This window comes from Ambystoma mexicanum, chromosome 12, assembly GCF_040938575.1.
Source record: "Ambystoma mexicanum isolate Mex_15411 chromosome 12, UKY_AmexF1_1, whole genome shotgun sequence".
In the NCBI taxonomy this organism is placed as follows: Eukaryota; Metazoa; Chordata; class Amphibia; order Caudata; family Ambystomatidae; genus Ambystoma; species Ambystoma mexicanum.
In genome coordinates, this window is record NC_090936.1 from 525388603 (window position 1) to 525403927 (window position 15325).

The window sequence follows — 15325 nt, forward strand, 5'->3', positions numbered from 1 at the left end:
TTGGAGCCGCTGTAGGGTAGGGTAGGGGAGGGGAGGGCGGGATTAAAGTCGGGAGGGAGGCGCATGCATAAAGAAAGCATGCGAGCAGGTTCATTTTGCATGTCGTAATGTGGCCCAACAGGGACATTTCTTGCAACTGCCAGCGGGTCAGGTCCTTTTCGAGTTGCTTAAAGAGTGGCGGAAAATTAGACTGATAGACTTTCGTTGAGTGAGCAGGGATCTGGACCCCCAAGTATGGGATTGATTGAGTGCTCCATTGAAACAGGCCTCTCTCCTCCAAGGCCTCTCGTTCAGCTGGGGCAGGCCCACTCCGAGCGCCACCAACTTTTTTGAAATTAATGGCAAATCCCGATGCCATCCCAAAGATGTGGAGCTCCGTCAGGGCCGCCCACATGGACCCTTCAATGTTTGTGATGGTGAGCAGAATGTCGTCCGCTTAGAGGGCAACTTTATGTTGCACGGAGCTGATATTCAGGCCACAGATCCGGGGGTTTTTGCGCACTCACTGGGCCAGTGGCTCCATGGCCAGAGCAAAGAGCTTCGGGGAAAGAGGGCAACCTGTAACGCTCACCTGATTCCCACGGAGGCGCAGGTCTGGCTTTGAGTGCTGATGCTTCTTCAATGGTGAAGCGCAGGACTCTGAAGATGGACAGGAAGGGCCCCTCTACTCTGGCTTCTCTGGCTCGCAGGAATATTCCCCTGTGCGTGAAAAGGGAGTATTACCTACTGACTGAGTTATGCTCAAGCCTCCCACTCTCTTCCAACCCTCCACGATTCCCCGTGAAGTCTCACCTTAGGGTCAGGAAGGATGAGCTCTCCATCCTGCTTCTGATGCAGGGGCGCGTTGAAACCCAGTTACTTCACTGGATTGAGGATTAATGGGAGTTCAGGTAAGCTTGACTATTCAGGTAAGGCGCTGTAAAAGTTCTGCTGCAAGTTCAAAAGTCCAAGCTTAAAAATAATGTTCATTGTCTTGTTGCAGCAAGCGCTAATGCTTATGTCTTTTTCCCCTTAGGGGTCGGGGTACGGAATGCCGGAGATATGGCGCCGACCCGAAGTGAAACGTGCAGTTCCAGTAAATGACAGGTAAATTCTGGATGAGCGTTCGGGTAATGTCTTTGCATTCGCACATTCAATGTCTTTGTCTTTTTTCCCCATAGGGGCCGGGGTCCGGAAAATGCCTGGAAGCGGCAAGACCCGAAATGAAATGGGAATGACCCAACAGGTAAGTCTTAGAAGGAAACTGAGCTTTTCCTATTCCTTTCCTTCTCTCACCTTGTTCTTGTCATTTTCTCTTTAGGCTCTGGGAAGTGGCTGTGGATCCGGATGATCGCTGCTGAAGATGGAGGCGTCCAGGATAGGTGAGAGAAATGCAGCGCTGCAGCGATCGTAGCGAAATGCTTTTAAAAATGATTTCTTCCTTTTCAGGATCGTCAGTGTGATGTCTCCGTGGTGCTGATTTAGCAGGTAAGGTCTTTTGTCTCCCTTTGCAGGTGACCCAGGATACTGATAGGCGTGGCTCAGGTCCAGATGCAGGAGCTGACATGGTGAGCGTCCAGCTGCGAGGAGCAGAACAACGCGAAGCGCGAGTTGCTGATCGGGTGTGGTTTAAATAGCTTTGGTAGAAGTTCCAAGTGTGTATCCTTCCACCGATCAGGTATGTATCCTTCCCCGACCACACCCGGGTGGAAAGTAATCCCACAGGTAAAGTAGTTCCATTCAGGCCTCAAGAGGGCCTGGATGTAGCAGCATGGTCTGCATCAGGTAAGTGCACATTAAAACACTTGAACACATGTCTAGCTTTATGAGCCTGGCGCATAAGGTGCCAGGACAGGGGTCTAACATGAGCCTGGCGCCTAAGGCGCCAGGACTACGCCCAAAGGGCCCCAGCTTGGGCCCGCTGGCACTCCCCTGGGGGAAATGATGCCTGCCTCTGGGGTTGCTGGGTCGGACCTGGCTCCTTGGAGGTAGGCATCATGACACAACCCTGCCTCGTCCCGCATGTGAGAGAGATCGAGTCCGATAGGCGCCCGTTGATTCTCAGCCTGGTTTTAGGGGTCTGGTAGTTCGCGAGGATAATTTTCCGGAAGGTCGGGCCAAGGCCAAAAGCCTCCAGGGTGAGGCGCAGGTAAGACCAGTCCACCTTGTCGAAGGCTTTGGTTGCATCCAATGCCAGTAGGGCCAGTTGTTGGAAGTTCCGATTGGTGATCTCTACTAAATCCAGTGCCCTGCGGATGTCGTCCTTTGTCAACGTGTGATTTATGAACCCCGTTTGGTCCGGGTCTATGATGCTCGGCAGAATAGGTGCGAGACGGTTGGCCAGGATCTTAGAGTATAGGTTGACATCCAGATTCAACAGAGAAATGGGTCTATACGATCGGATTTCTTGGGAGTCCTTCCCAGGTTTAGGGATGAGGACTGTGATGGATTCCTGCATTGTTGGGGTGACCATTCCAGTGGCCGCGAATGAGTTGAAGAGGCGGGCCAGGGGGGCCACTAATTGGGGCTGGAAGAGTTTGTAAAAGCGGGTGAAGAATCCATCTGGGCCTGGGGCTCTAGATTTTAGGCTTTGAATGGCTGCCTCCACTTCCTCGGCCGTGATCGGCGCTTCGAGTTTCTCCCTGGCCGCCGGAGTCAGACGCGGGAGGGCCACCTCTTGGATGTATGAGCGCTGCTCATTCGGGTCCCTTTGGGCCACCGTCATTATTTCGGAATGGTGGGTAGTCGCCAGGCATAGTTTCTCATGGTCCGCATTGTGGGCCACCCCCTGCGGGTCCCGGAGGCCCACAATGAGGTTCTGCTCTTTTCCTTGGCCAGCTTGTTAACCAGCAGTTTGTTGGCCTTCTTATTGTGAACATACCATTGCTTGGTTCTGGTTAGTAGATTCGCTGTGGCATCGGCGTAGTGGGCTTCGAGTCTTTTCCTTGCCAATTGTAGGACCCTGTAGGATTTTGGGGCCAAGCCCTTCCTTTTATGGGTGGCCTCTGTTTCCCGGAGTTCGGCTTAAGTTTGTGGAAGGCAGCGCCCTGGGCGATAAGTTCTCCTCTGAGAGCTGCTTTCATGGCGCCCCAGGTGTTAGCCGGGGAAGTGTCCTCATCACGGTTTTCTGCAAAAAAGTTTTTAATTGTCCTAGCAATGGAGTCTCTCACTCCCATGTCCCCCAGGATAGGGTCATATAGTCTCCAGTGTCGGTGAGGAGGGGGGTCCGGGTCATGGGACCGCAGGGTTAGTGTGACTGGGGCGTGGTCCGAAAGGATTCGGGAGCCAATTACCACCTCATCTGTGAAGGTCAGGATCTGGGGTGAAGCCAGGAGCGGGTCAATCCTGGAAAAGGTGCGATGCACGTACGAGTAGAAGGTAAATTCCTTCTCATCCGGGGACAATACCCTCCAGGAGTCCACAATGTTCAGTGTGTGGAAGAGGTGGCGCAGGTCAGAGGCCAATTTCAGATCCCTGGATGTCAGGGGGTGGGATCCATCTTTGAGGGGGTCCGGGACCCTGTTGAAGTCCCCTCCCATGACGACCTGCCCCTCAATAAATGGAAGGAAGGAGTCTTGCAGGTCTTGGTAGAAGCCTTCCTGGAGTTCGTTCGGAGCATACGCTGAGATGAGGGTATAAAGTTGACCCAGGACGGTGCATTTGATTGCGATAGTGACCATCCTGACCTCGTAACGAATACAGGATCTGGGGCTTCAGATCTTTTGCGAATAAAATAGCGGTGCCTCCCTTCTTGGTTCCGTTGGAAGCGAAGAATTGTAATGGGAAGAATCTGCTCCGCAAGCGAGAGAAGTCCGCTGGGAGTAAGTGCGTTTCTTGCTGGAAAGCGATCGAGGTCCCGTCATTTTGTAATCTTTGCAGGATGGATTTCCTCTTTGGGGGGGAGCCCCTAACGTTCAAGGTGGTGAACTTGAGCTTTAGATGCAGGGGCTGGTTCGAGGGATTCGCTTGCTGTGGGGGGGGGGGGATTGGGGAGCAAATAAGTCAGCCATAAGAGTGAGCATGGCTATTTCAGGTTCTCCTGTGGTTGAGGGTTTTTGAACTAGTCTCCAACGGGAGAAATATGCATTCAACAACGGCCTCCAAAGGGAGGTCCAAACTGCAACCAGGGGGGCCGATTTTAAACTATCGGCATGACCCCTGGGCTCCCAAGCTGTAGGTTCTCTCCAGGGGTAAAATGTTGACATTCACTCCAGAGTGGGGGTACAGGCCGCATGTGGTCCGCGGCAAGCTTAAGAGAGTTTAGCCGGTTCCGGCGCTGTGTTCTTCAGGAGTGGCTTGAGTCGTCATTTGGGTTTGCGGGTTTTCTGCACTCTTGACCAGGGGGTCAATTTCGGTTTAGGGGAGGCCGTGTCTGGGAGCAGGCCAGGCTGACTCGAAAGGGTCGGCCCCGCGCCCTCGGGGGAGGTCGGGTGCAAGATGGATGCAGCGTCGTCGAGGTGGCTGATGGTGCGAGGAGCTCCTTTGTACGAGAATTGCAGAGCCGTGGGAAACAACCATCGATAACGTATCCGCTGGTCTCGGAGGAAGAGCGAGAGAGGACGGAGCAGTCTGCGCTTTTGGAGGGTTAGAGGGGATAAATCCTGGAAGATTTGAAGTGGGGAGCCTAGGAAGGAGAGTTTGTTCCCTGAGCAGCCTAACGCTGAGATGGCCTCTTTGGTGGTATAGAAGTGGACTCTCGTGATAACATCCGGAGGGGAGTCCGAGTCGGATCCTCGGCGGGGGCCCATCCTGTGGGTGAGGTCGAGTAGGAGCTGAGTTTCATCCAGATCCGGCAGCAGTGATTGGAAGAAGGTGCTTATATATCCGGGAAGCTCCTTGTCAGAGATAGATGAGGGCACCCCTCGGTTGCGTAGGTTGTTGGGCCGGGAGCAATTTTCCAAATCTTCCTGCTTGAATTCGAGGATTTTGGTTTTATCCATTAGCGTCTGGATGGTACGTTGCATCTCCGTCAGCGAGTTAGAATGGTCAGTTGCCAGTTCCTCCGCTCCCTCCATCCTGTCCTCAATATCGCCGACTCGTTGTTCTGTTTGCCCCAGTTTGGCGGTGAGCTCCGACATACAGGATCTGAATTCCGATTTAATATCGGACTTGAAGGCCTGAAGGTCTTCCTTGGTGGCCAGCGTCCCCCTGTCATCGGCAGCCATCTGGGGAGTAAGTTTGTGGGGGATCTGCCTTCTTTCCCCTCTCTGGAGGTAGCAACATGGTGGTGATGTCAGCTGATTTGGAAGGCTTTGGTGTTTTAGACATGGCGTTGAGGTGGGGGGCCGGCTTCCAGGAGATGGTCCAGTAACTGTGTGTCACAAACTCCGCCAGTAGCCACGAGATTCAGGGTGCCAGTCGCTGATGGTGGATTGGGCCGGGGCGCCCCAGGAGGTTGCGTGGGCAGCGGACGCGCCTGTGCCTGAACGGGTTGGTGGCGGTACCGTGGTGGAAAGATCACATGGGGTAAAGGTGACAGACCCGCCACTCACCCTTCGTAGCAGGAGTCCGGAGTAGGGGTGGTAGGGACCGCTCTCTTCAGGTGGTAGGAGTAGAAGGCGGGCAGGGGCGCCCCAGGAGGCTGCAGGGGGTAGTAATTCCAGTGCCAGAGAGGTAATGGGGCTTCAGTGACCCGGAGCGGGTGTGGCCGGGAAGCCTCAACCAGTGGGGGAGGAGGGAGACGTTCCAGCGGGACACAAGGAAGATGGGCAGATCCCAGCAGCAGGCCCCACAGAAAGGAACTGGTAGCAGGGTCAGCAGCGGTGGGGCGTTGCAGAAAGCAGTGGGGCCCATGGAAGAGGAAGAAGGCAGAGTCTTAGGGCGTTCCAAGCAGCAGGAATGGAGCCTGCGTCATATATTGGGTGCCAAAGGGGTTCACCTGATGTCTCTCCCAACCCGGGGAGCGTTGCGCCACAGTGGATGGTGGTCGGGAGCACTCCTCCAGGAGGGTGCCCTGCAGACGTAGAAGCGTTGGGTCCCCCAGCCAGGAGGGCACCGGAGGCAGAATGGCGGGCCTCGACGGCGTTCAGGTCGCAGCTGGACCGGCCCGGGAGGAGCGGGGCCAGCAGCTGCGGGATCTCCCGTTTTGAGTCGAGGCGCCAAGGTGCAGGTCCAGGACTGTTGAAGGCGGTGCTCACTCCGGGGACTCAGGCCAGCAGCAGCACCCGATAGCCCCCAGCTGGATGGTGCGTGAGTTGGCGGGCGAGGGTGGGGGCCACAGGTGTTGACTGATGCGCTATTGGTGTGCACCGGGGATGGGCCGCATTTCCACCTCGGACCGAGGTCGCTGCCGGGAGGCCTCAGGGACGCGGGCCGAGGGTCCCAAGCTGCGGCCGCCATCTTGGATTGTGGCGGGGGAGCACCGGAGAATGCTCCCACGCCACGGTTTCAGCGATCCCGGAGCGTTAGGCTTCGAAATTCGGGCAGTGGGTGCAGGAAATATTCCACCACCGCATCCCATGGAGGGACAGCGGCAGGTATATCGGGAACCGGCAGGATTGCGTAAATAGCCGCGGACCCATACGGAGGCCATTAATGGGGCAGCCTCATCGCTGGCGCTCCAGGCCAGGCCCCCCTAAATGTTTATTTCTATAAAAGTCCTTCCGAGTCTGTGAATTACAACATTAAAAAAGGCTCCATCCAGTTAAACATTTTTCAATACAACCTCTCAGCAATTTATGTATAACACATCTTTAAAAAAATTGAATTGTACAAATGTTTCAAAAAGTCATATTTTACATCTAAACTCATTGGAGCAACATTTACTAGTTATGTGTCCCCTCTTTACCCATAAATACAACAGCACCCATTTCCAATTTCATCTTTGGAGCATCCTTACATTGAAAAATGAGCAATAAATCATACATTGTTACAGAGGGCAGCATCTTCATTTATGCATTGCTTTAATGTATGCTTCACATTTTTCTGTCTTTATACTCTCATTTTCTTACTAATCAGGTGATGAGTAGTATCTTGTTAGTCTCTGGGATTCTTCTTCAAAGGTCTAGAAAAGGCCCGTTCCCATATGTAAATCACACAATATTGTATTCATTTTCAGCTAGCTTTATATATCAACCTCTAGCACCTTAGATTATGATTGAGTATATATTACCTGGGATCGTCCTCTTATCACTTCCAGAATATTACTTTCAAGACCAACCAAGTTTGTAGAGAAATATGTACAGGATTGTTTGACTGCTTAGACATGTGTTTTTATGGTGGCAAGTATGAAAAAAATGTTTGTTTCTGAAATAACCGACAACATTTGATGGGTAGTGGTGGGATATTGAATACACAGGAGTAATTCTATCACAGGAATCTTTGTATATTTTATGCTTTGTGATGTAAGCCCCTATTCAGGAGGAATATTTTAAAGATAATTATCTTCCTCCTTATGCATTTGGCTATGTATGTCTACATTTTGACACAGGAGCTGGACCCCTACAGACGAGCAGAAACCCCATTTCCTTACTCCAACTATCGAAACACAATAAAACATTTTAACAAATACTATTTTGATTGTATATTTACCTGAATTAAGTTTATTTCTGGTCAAAAACAGCTGCCATTAACCACATGCTTTTAAGTACGTCATTGCTGGTCCTTTCATAGTACTTGATGCCGTCAATTTGATATCATGACATCAATATCTATATATGGCCATTTTGCAAACAAATGTGCATATGATTTTACGTACCATTTTTATTATGGCATACAAATCAGGAATACATGATATATTCTTATTGAGCAGTAATATTGACTGTGTAGCTGGAAACAGTCTTTGTAAGTTATATCTTGGTTGATTGCTAACCTTTCATTTACTTAAATGCTGGGACATACACAGAAGTTCCATTTGAATTCAGATATTTCTTTTATTTTGGTGTTATTGGTATTAATACTCATATGCCAACCAGTAGTATAGCCTCATGTCTTCTGAGATGTATTGATGGTATGTGACCTCATCTGAGCATCTGTGCTTGCGAAGTGGACAAATGTGAAGTGATGTGATGACAGATGTGATGTAATTACATTTGGGGTATGGCATCCCATTATAAAATGGATGGTATTTTTAATGTGATAAATGTAACAGTAAGGGCAATATTCAGCCAATGAGATTTACAATTTACAAATGTCGTTCTCATTTAAGTCACATCTAACAGATCAATAAGAATAAAATACAACTTTTTTAATTCCTTTTTTCTTCCCCATTATGGTAAGTAATTCAAACGTGTTCGTTTAGTGGCCAAAATGTTTCACATCACTACACAAAGCATACTGTGCCATCTATATTATAAACTGCTTGGCAATGTCGTACTTGGAAAACATTGGCTGATGTGGGTGGGAGAAACACTTTTTAATTCAGGTACCATCCAAAAAGTATTTTTCTGCAAACAGAGAATATATAGAACATTGAAATTCTATTTTGATAGAGTGAAATAGTTTTTTTTGTTCTTCTATAGGGATTCAACTGCTTAGCTATAATGAAGACTGATGAGAATTTATTTGGAAGACATGATTTTTTCCCTTTGAAATAATCCCAAATTATAGGGTCTTGTATCGAAAACCAGGGAGTATACAAAGAGATTCCTGTGAAAGAAATATTCCTTGTGATCAATATCCTGTCATTATACATCAAATGTTTCAGGTAAATTGAGAAAAAAATACATTTTTGTTGATTAAACTTTTCTATGCATTAATACAAAACCATCCCACATATATTATTTTCTACAGATTTGGTTGGCCTTAAAGGTAATGCTAGAAGTGATAAGTGAATAATCTCATTCATAGATTATTTATCTTGAAATAGATCTAATGTGTGATTTATAGATAGGTAAGGCCCTATTCTATACCCTTGGAGAAAAACAGTCCCATATGAAAGCGCCAAAATGAGAATGCTTGAACAGAAACATGTTGAACATAAGTTTAAACAATATATAGTTTAATGCTGTCCACTTTAACATAATGTGTATTATGTCAGATTTTTACATTGCAGGGATGCTCTAGTGATGACATTGGTAACAGGCGTAGATTAGGAAAAACTGAGTTTGTTTGTTTGTTTGTTTATTTATATCGCGCACCTTACCCAGGGGCAATAGGGCGCAGGCAAAAGATAATTCGAAGCTTACAATGTTGCAGAAATATACACTTTGAGGTAGTGATAAAGATAATCAGAATTACAGGAATAAGAAATGTACAAATCTTCATGCATACAAAGTCAATATCTATGCAGGGGTAAATATACAAATATGTACAAGGCTGTTAAAGGCGGGTACTCCTGAGAAAAATATTCAGGATTACAGGAATAAGAGGTATACACATCTTCATACATAAAAGGTCAATATCTATACAGGAGGTAAATGTACAGATGTGTGCTGTAAGGACTGTTAGAGGCGAGGGCGAAGTCGCGAGCAAGGTATCACTATCTATGCCTAGGTATAGAGAGTGCAGCTACATACAAGGGTTATTGGAGTTAAGGTGACTGATGAGGTGTCTTCTAAAGTGTAAGTATGGTTGGTCAGCTCTTAGGTTGTGTGGCAGAGAATTCCAGAGTATGGCAGCTTTCACCGGGAAACTGTTCCCACCAATGGTGGAGAGTTTGAATCTGGGAATTATCAGGCGGTTGGAATTGATAGTTCTTGTTTGTCGGATGGAGGACTTTCTCTTTACCTTGTCCGTCAGGTAGCTGGGGGCGGCATTGTTGAGGGCTTTATGGGTTAGGGAGGCCAACTTTAGTTTGATTTTGTTGTCTGTGGAGAGCCATTTCTGTTGGCGTCTGGTGGTTGAGATATGATCTCTTATTAATGCCGAGGGCAGCTCTCAAGGCATTGTTTTGTAGGGTTTGAAGCCTGTGGATAATGGCTTTGTTAGCGCCACTATAGAGGGCATTACAATAATCGAGCCTGGATAGTATGAGTGCTCTTGCCAGGATCAAGCAGCTGTCATTGGATAGGAATGGTCTGCCTGCCCTTATTAATTTGCAGGTGTACGCAGTGGTAGATGCTAGTGAGTTGACCTGTTTAGTGAATGACATAGTGGCATCTAGATAAAAGCCGAGGGTTTTTATTTCCCTGGATACTCTGATGAGATTGCCATCTATGTTGAATTCGGCATATTCAAGGCCTAGTTTGTTGATATTAGCGGGGGAACCTAAGATGATGAGCTCTGTCTTGTCATCATTCAGGCATAGACAATGCGATGCCATCCATGCCTGAATGATGAGATATACCCTATTCACCAACTCTCCGTCCTTACTGTGATCCCCTGAAAGTGGGAGGAGAATCGGAGTGTCATCAGCATAGTTAGTGTAGGTGACACCCAGATGGTCCAGATCGTCGAACAGGGGTTTGGTGAAGATGTTATATAGTGTGGGGGAGACGCATGAGCCCTGCGGGACTCCACAAGTAATAGGAGAGGGGTCTGCTGCTGCTGAAGGGGAGAAGACTCTCATGGTTCTCTCGCTCAGAAAGGATTCAATCCATTTGATAGCTTCTGGGGAGAAGTGAGCAGCTGAGTCAAGGTGTCTGCAGAGGACCTTGTGGTCGACGAGGTCGAAAGCCGCGGAGAGGTCGAGTAAGAGGAGGAGTGCTGTCTTGCCCTTGTCCCTCAGATCATCAATTTGGGTTTTCAGATCGATAAGGGCTGTTTCCGTGCCGTGTAGTGGGCGGAAACCTGATTGTCTGGAGCCTAGTAACTTGTGTTGCTCTAGGTATTTTTGAATCTGGACGTAGGCAACTTTGTCCAAGATTTTCAGTAGGAAGGGTACCGTGGTGATGGGTCGGTAGTTGGTGGGGATGAGGGGATCAAGCAACTGTTTTTTGAGGAAGGGGAGTACCCAAGATTGTTTTAAGTTGGCCGGGATGCTGCCTGAGTTTAGAGATAAAGGGCGACAGGTCTCTGGCTGCGTCCTTTATTATGTGTGCGGGGCAGATATCGCCTTTACAGTTTGATGGTTTAAGAGAAAGGATGATTTTCTCAACCTCCAGGTTGGTGGTTTTAGAGAAGGTGAATGAGTTGATGTGTGTACTTGGTGAGGTATTGGGCGGAGGTATGGGAGGGATAGTGAGGTTTAGGGAATCTTTTTTTAGTTGAATTTTATTTTGTAGGGTGTTTATTTTATTTGCTAGTGCTTGTTGGATGTCTGTGCACCAGGTCTGGTTCTTAGTGCAGGTGTCGGGTGTGGCAATGGGTGACTCAAGTTCCTTCAGTATGGAAAAGAGCTCCTTCATACTTGAATTGGAGTTGGCAATGCGGATGTTATAGGAATTCCGTTTGGCTAAGCAGATTTCAGCTTTGTAGTGATGAGAAATCGTGTCAAGGATGGCTTTCTTTTCACTGGAGGGGGATAGTTTCTAATCAGCTTCGCTTTTTTAGGCGGAGGGCTTTGAGTTCGGGTGTATACCATTTGTTTAAATGGGTTTTTGGCTTACTGGTGCGAAGTTTGAGTGGGGCAATTTTATCCATGGTAGTTAACATGATTTTATTATATTCGTGAACTAGTGTGTTGGGATCTAGATTGTCTGGCAGTGCGTTTAGGGTTGGAAGGATAGCTGGGATGATTTTTTCTATTGAGATATTTTTCTTGTTTCTTGTGAGGCAGGGTGGTGCCAGTGACACGGTTGTGGTAGGTGATCTAGAGGTCAGTAGGTTAAAAGAGACCAACGAGTGGTCGGTCCAGGGTAGTGGTGTGGTGGCGGTGATGACCGCTGAGCAATTAGCATCAGCAACCCAGTCTAGGGTTCTACCCTTCAGGTGGGTGGGTATGTTGACTTTTTGAGAGAGTCCGAGTGATGAGATCGTATTGGCTATGGTAGATGCATGTATGTCTGCTGGGTCGTTGAACCCTAGGTTGAGGTCCCCTAGTAGCAGTAGTTGTGAGGTGGTTTTCGCATTGTTAGAGATAAGGTTGTGTAGATCTTCCTCGAATGTTCCAAGTGGACCTGGTGGTCTGTAGATCAGGTGGATAGTGAGGGATTGGGTGTGATTTATGGGGAGTTTGGCAGTGAGGGATTCACACGATTGCAGAGTTTGTTGCTCCATTGAGTGTCTACATGTACAATATCAAGCAGTGTTTGAGTCAAACACTTATTTGAATGATTGGATTGTTTTAAACAGATCTCTGGTATTGGTAAACGGGCATAATTGTTCAGATTTATAAAAAAGGACTGGGCTAACCCCTCCTCCTTCCGCCCAGTTAAATTGCTGGATGGCTCATCCAAACTCTTTGTTGGAACTTTGCTCAGGAAATTGGAAGAGTGGGGCGAGGATCACCATCCCTTAATTGACATGCAATTGGCATATAGGGCATGTGTTTTTCAAAATGTTTCAAACTGCAGAAAGGACCACACATTAAACTAAATGGCCAAAGACTTGAGGTCTGCTGTAATTTTTCTCATTTGGGGATGATCCTTAATTATCACCGTGCCTGGAACACTAATATAAATAACCAGAGGGTAAAAATGAATCAAGTTATTGTTGGTATTAAGGTCTGTGGTGCAGTTTTCGGTTGGACATATGGTCGCTTTTCAGAGAGAAGGCTATTGGGTCGGGAGTCTAGGACTGCAAACTTTGGGGCTACGGAAAACATGATGCACTGCAGAGTGGGGAGAATCTTTTTCAAGCCTGTCTTTTTGGTGTGCCCCCAACAACAGCCAGGTATGTGACACAAGTTGAGACGGGTATCCCCTTTCTTACAGATGTGTTGAGAGTAATATTGATTCTGATATTATTAGGGAACCTTTTGAGTCTGGGAACTTCCAACAGAGGGGGTTGGCTAATTTGAATGAAAAGGCGTTGGGCAGCAAGGATTAGTTGGCTATTTCAATAATCCCTAAATCATAGTCTGCTGATATCGATGCCCAAATCTTGCTTTTGGTCTGCTCTGAGAGGTTCGCGTTAGATGGAAATTTGGGGCAAACCAACAGTTAGAATGTACCTTTCACTGAGCCCTTGAGGAGACCCAGCTAAATCTCATTTGGGTCTCACATATTTATCACTGGAGATTAACAAGGGACGTTTCAATGGTTTGGGTCTTACAGCGATCACTTGCAAGTGGGTGGGGGAGGGGGTTCCAACATAGGGGATGACAAATGTTTTTGTGGTCGCCGGAAACGTGGTCATATTTTGTATTTTTGTACCCTCTGTATAGTAATTTCTGAGGCTTGTGGAATCTGCTTAGATCACATGCTGTGCATAGGCCAACATCTAGTGGAAGCTGCGGAGTATTAGTTTGTTTTTCGAAACTCGAAAATGGGTGTCGACACAGGGCGTGCCAGTAATACTATCCCTAGTGTGACGTCCACTGTACCCAAGATCCCTCACGCGTCTAGGATCCTCAGATAGTTTTTTTCCGCCATACTGGTCGGAAGCATTTTGCGGAGTCCCCTGGCCTTAGCCATACTTTTGTCTGCGGGCTCCGACTCCTGGAGTGCGGCCTGGGGGTGGAAGTCGTCTTCGTCTTCCAACGATCGAACTTCCGTTAGCCTAGGGAGCGAGGCACTCTTGGCAAGAGTGGATGATTGCCTGGAGTCATGCAGCGATCGCGATCTCGAACGTCCAGAGGACACTGATTCGGACCGTTCTGTTTGTGCCTCTTTCCGAGCACTCGACGTCGTCGAGTCTCGGTTGGACTTCGTGTGTTTAGTGTGGGTGGTGTGTGAAGCGCCTGTGTCGCCGGAGGTCTTCCCCATAGCCGCCCTGTCGGGCGACCTTCCGAGGTCGGGGACCTGCGCTCGGTTGACTTTCGACGCCATAATGCCCTTGCCGTCCAAAAGCACGGCGTCGCTGCCATCGCTGAAGGCACCCTCCGCTGCCATGGCCGCCTGCCTGGTGGGCTGGTCCCAACGCTTCGTCGAACGGTCCTTAAGTGTCTTAGGTTTAAACCTACTACACGCTCTGCAGTTCGCTTCGGGGTAGTCCCTCGGCAAGCAGAGATTGCACGTGGCGTGCCTGTCGACCCAAGAGTATTTGCGATTGCACTTGGGGCAGAATTGAAAAGGGGTACCCTCCATACGCACCATGAGGCAGCGGGCTGTTAAGTGTAGGAAATGTATAAGGTGTACCTGTATACCAAGAGTGTAGAGTATGTCCAACCCCCCACTCTCCCTACTTGCAGGGCCAAGGCCAGAGGCATTCCAAGGCCCGGTCCGAGGCCAGAGGCCTTCCGAGGCCCAAATCCGTCGTGCAGCAGCCGACAGTCGATTTCTTCTCCAGCCGGCGTCGACTGTCGAAGTTCGACGTAGGGATGGGGAAAGATGTCAATAAATCAATATTTTAGCAAAAGTATGGCTAAGGCCAGGGGACTCCGCAAAATGCTTCCGACCAGTATGGCGGAAAAAAACAATCTCAGGATCCTAGACGCGTGAGGGATCTTGGGTACAGTGGACGTCACACTAGGGATAGTATTACTGGCACGCCCTGTGTCGACGCCCATTTTCGAGTTTTGAAAAACAAACTGTAATACTCCGCAGCTTCCACTAGACGTCGGCCTATGCACAGCATGTGAATCTAAGCAGATACAAGCATCAGAAATAAGATTACCGTGAGTAATGTATCCCATATGCACAAAATATCTTTTGAATGCTCTTAGATCAAGTAGTTAATGACAGTAGAGATTTCTTCTTACCATCTTTCCCTTCTTTTGGAGTGGCCTTTGTTTTTACCAGTTTTTAAAATCTGCATGCTTGAAAAGAAGTTTTCTTTACCTTGAGACGGCTAAATCATGATGCTGGTATGTTTTATGGTTTTAGTTATCTCCCCTCACTTTATATTTTTGTGTTTTTCTTTCAGGTTATTTAACAATGACTAGGTCGAACATATTTTTATCTTTTGAAACTTTCATTCAGGAGTGTATGTTATTTTGTTATTTTATGTTATTTGATGGATTTCTAATTGTAAATGCGAGTGAACATATCAGAGTTTTAAACAGATGATTATATTTGAATACATTGTTACAAGGTGGTATTAAAAAAAAAAAATGACTGGATTGAGCCTTTTTGTCATGTTGCAAATCAGACCGGGCAGGACCTTCATGTAAAGATAAAAATAAACACAACGTGTTTGAGATGGCATGTGCAGTGTTTTGCATGCACACAGCAACTATTACCATGCAACTTATATAGCTGCGCTCATACCCAAACTAGTACTAATTTGAGGCGGTCAATTGCGATCTTGCTGGCAACATCAAAGAAGGCAAACAGCTATCCGGTACACCTAATGTGCCACCAGCTCCATTAACAACACTTAAGTTTGGTGTTCTTACCAACGGAACTCTTAAGACACAACCCTTACTGCGTTATCTGTTTTTTGACCAGGTGACTAGTACACTAAGCCTGCTCCCTTCCCCTGATAA

General features: G+C 47.8%; 1 protein-coding gene across 1 annotated transcript in view; it reads left to right on the top strand.

Moving 5' to 3' along the window:
* Positions 1-15325, top strand: part of OSBP (oxysterol binding protein) — a 1428945-nt gene that overhangs the window by 619796 nt on the left and 793824 nt on the right. The gene's annotated exons all lie outside the window — the stretch shown is intronic.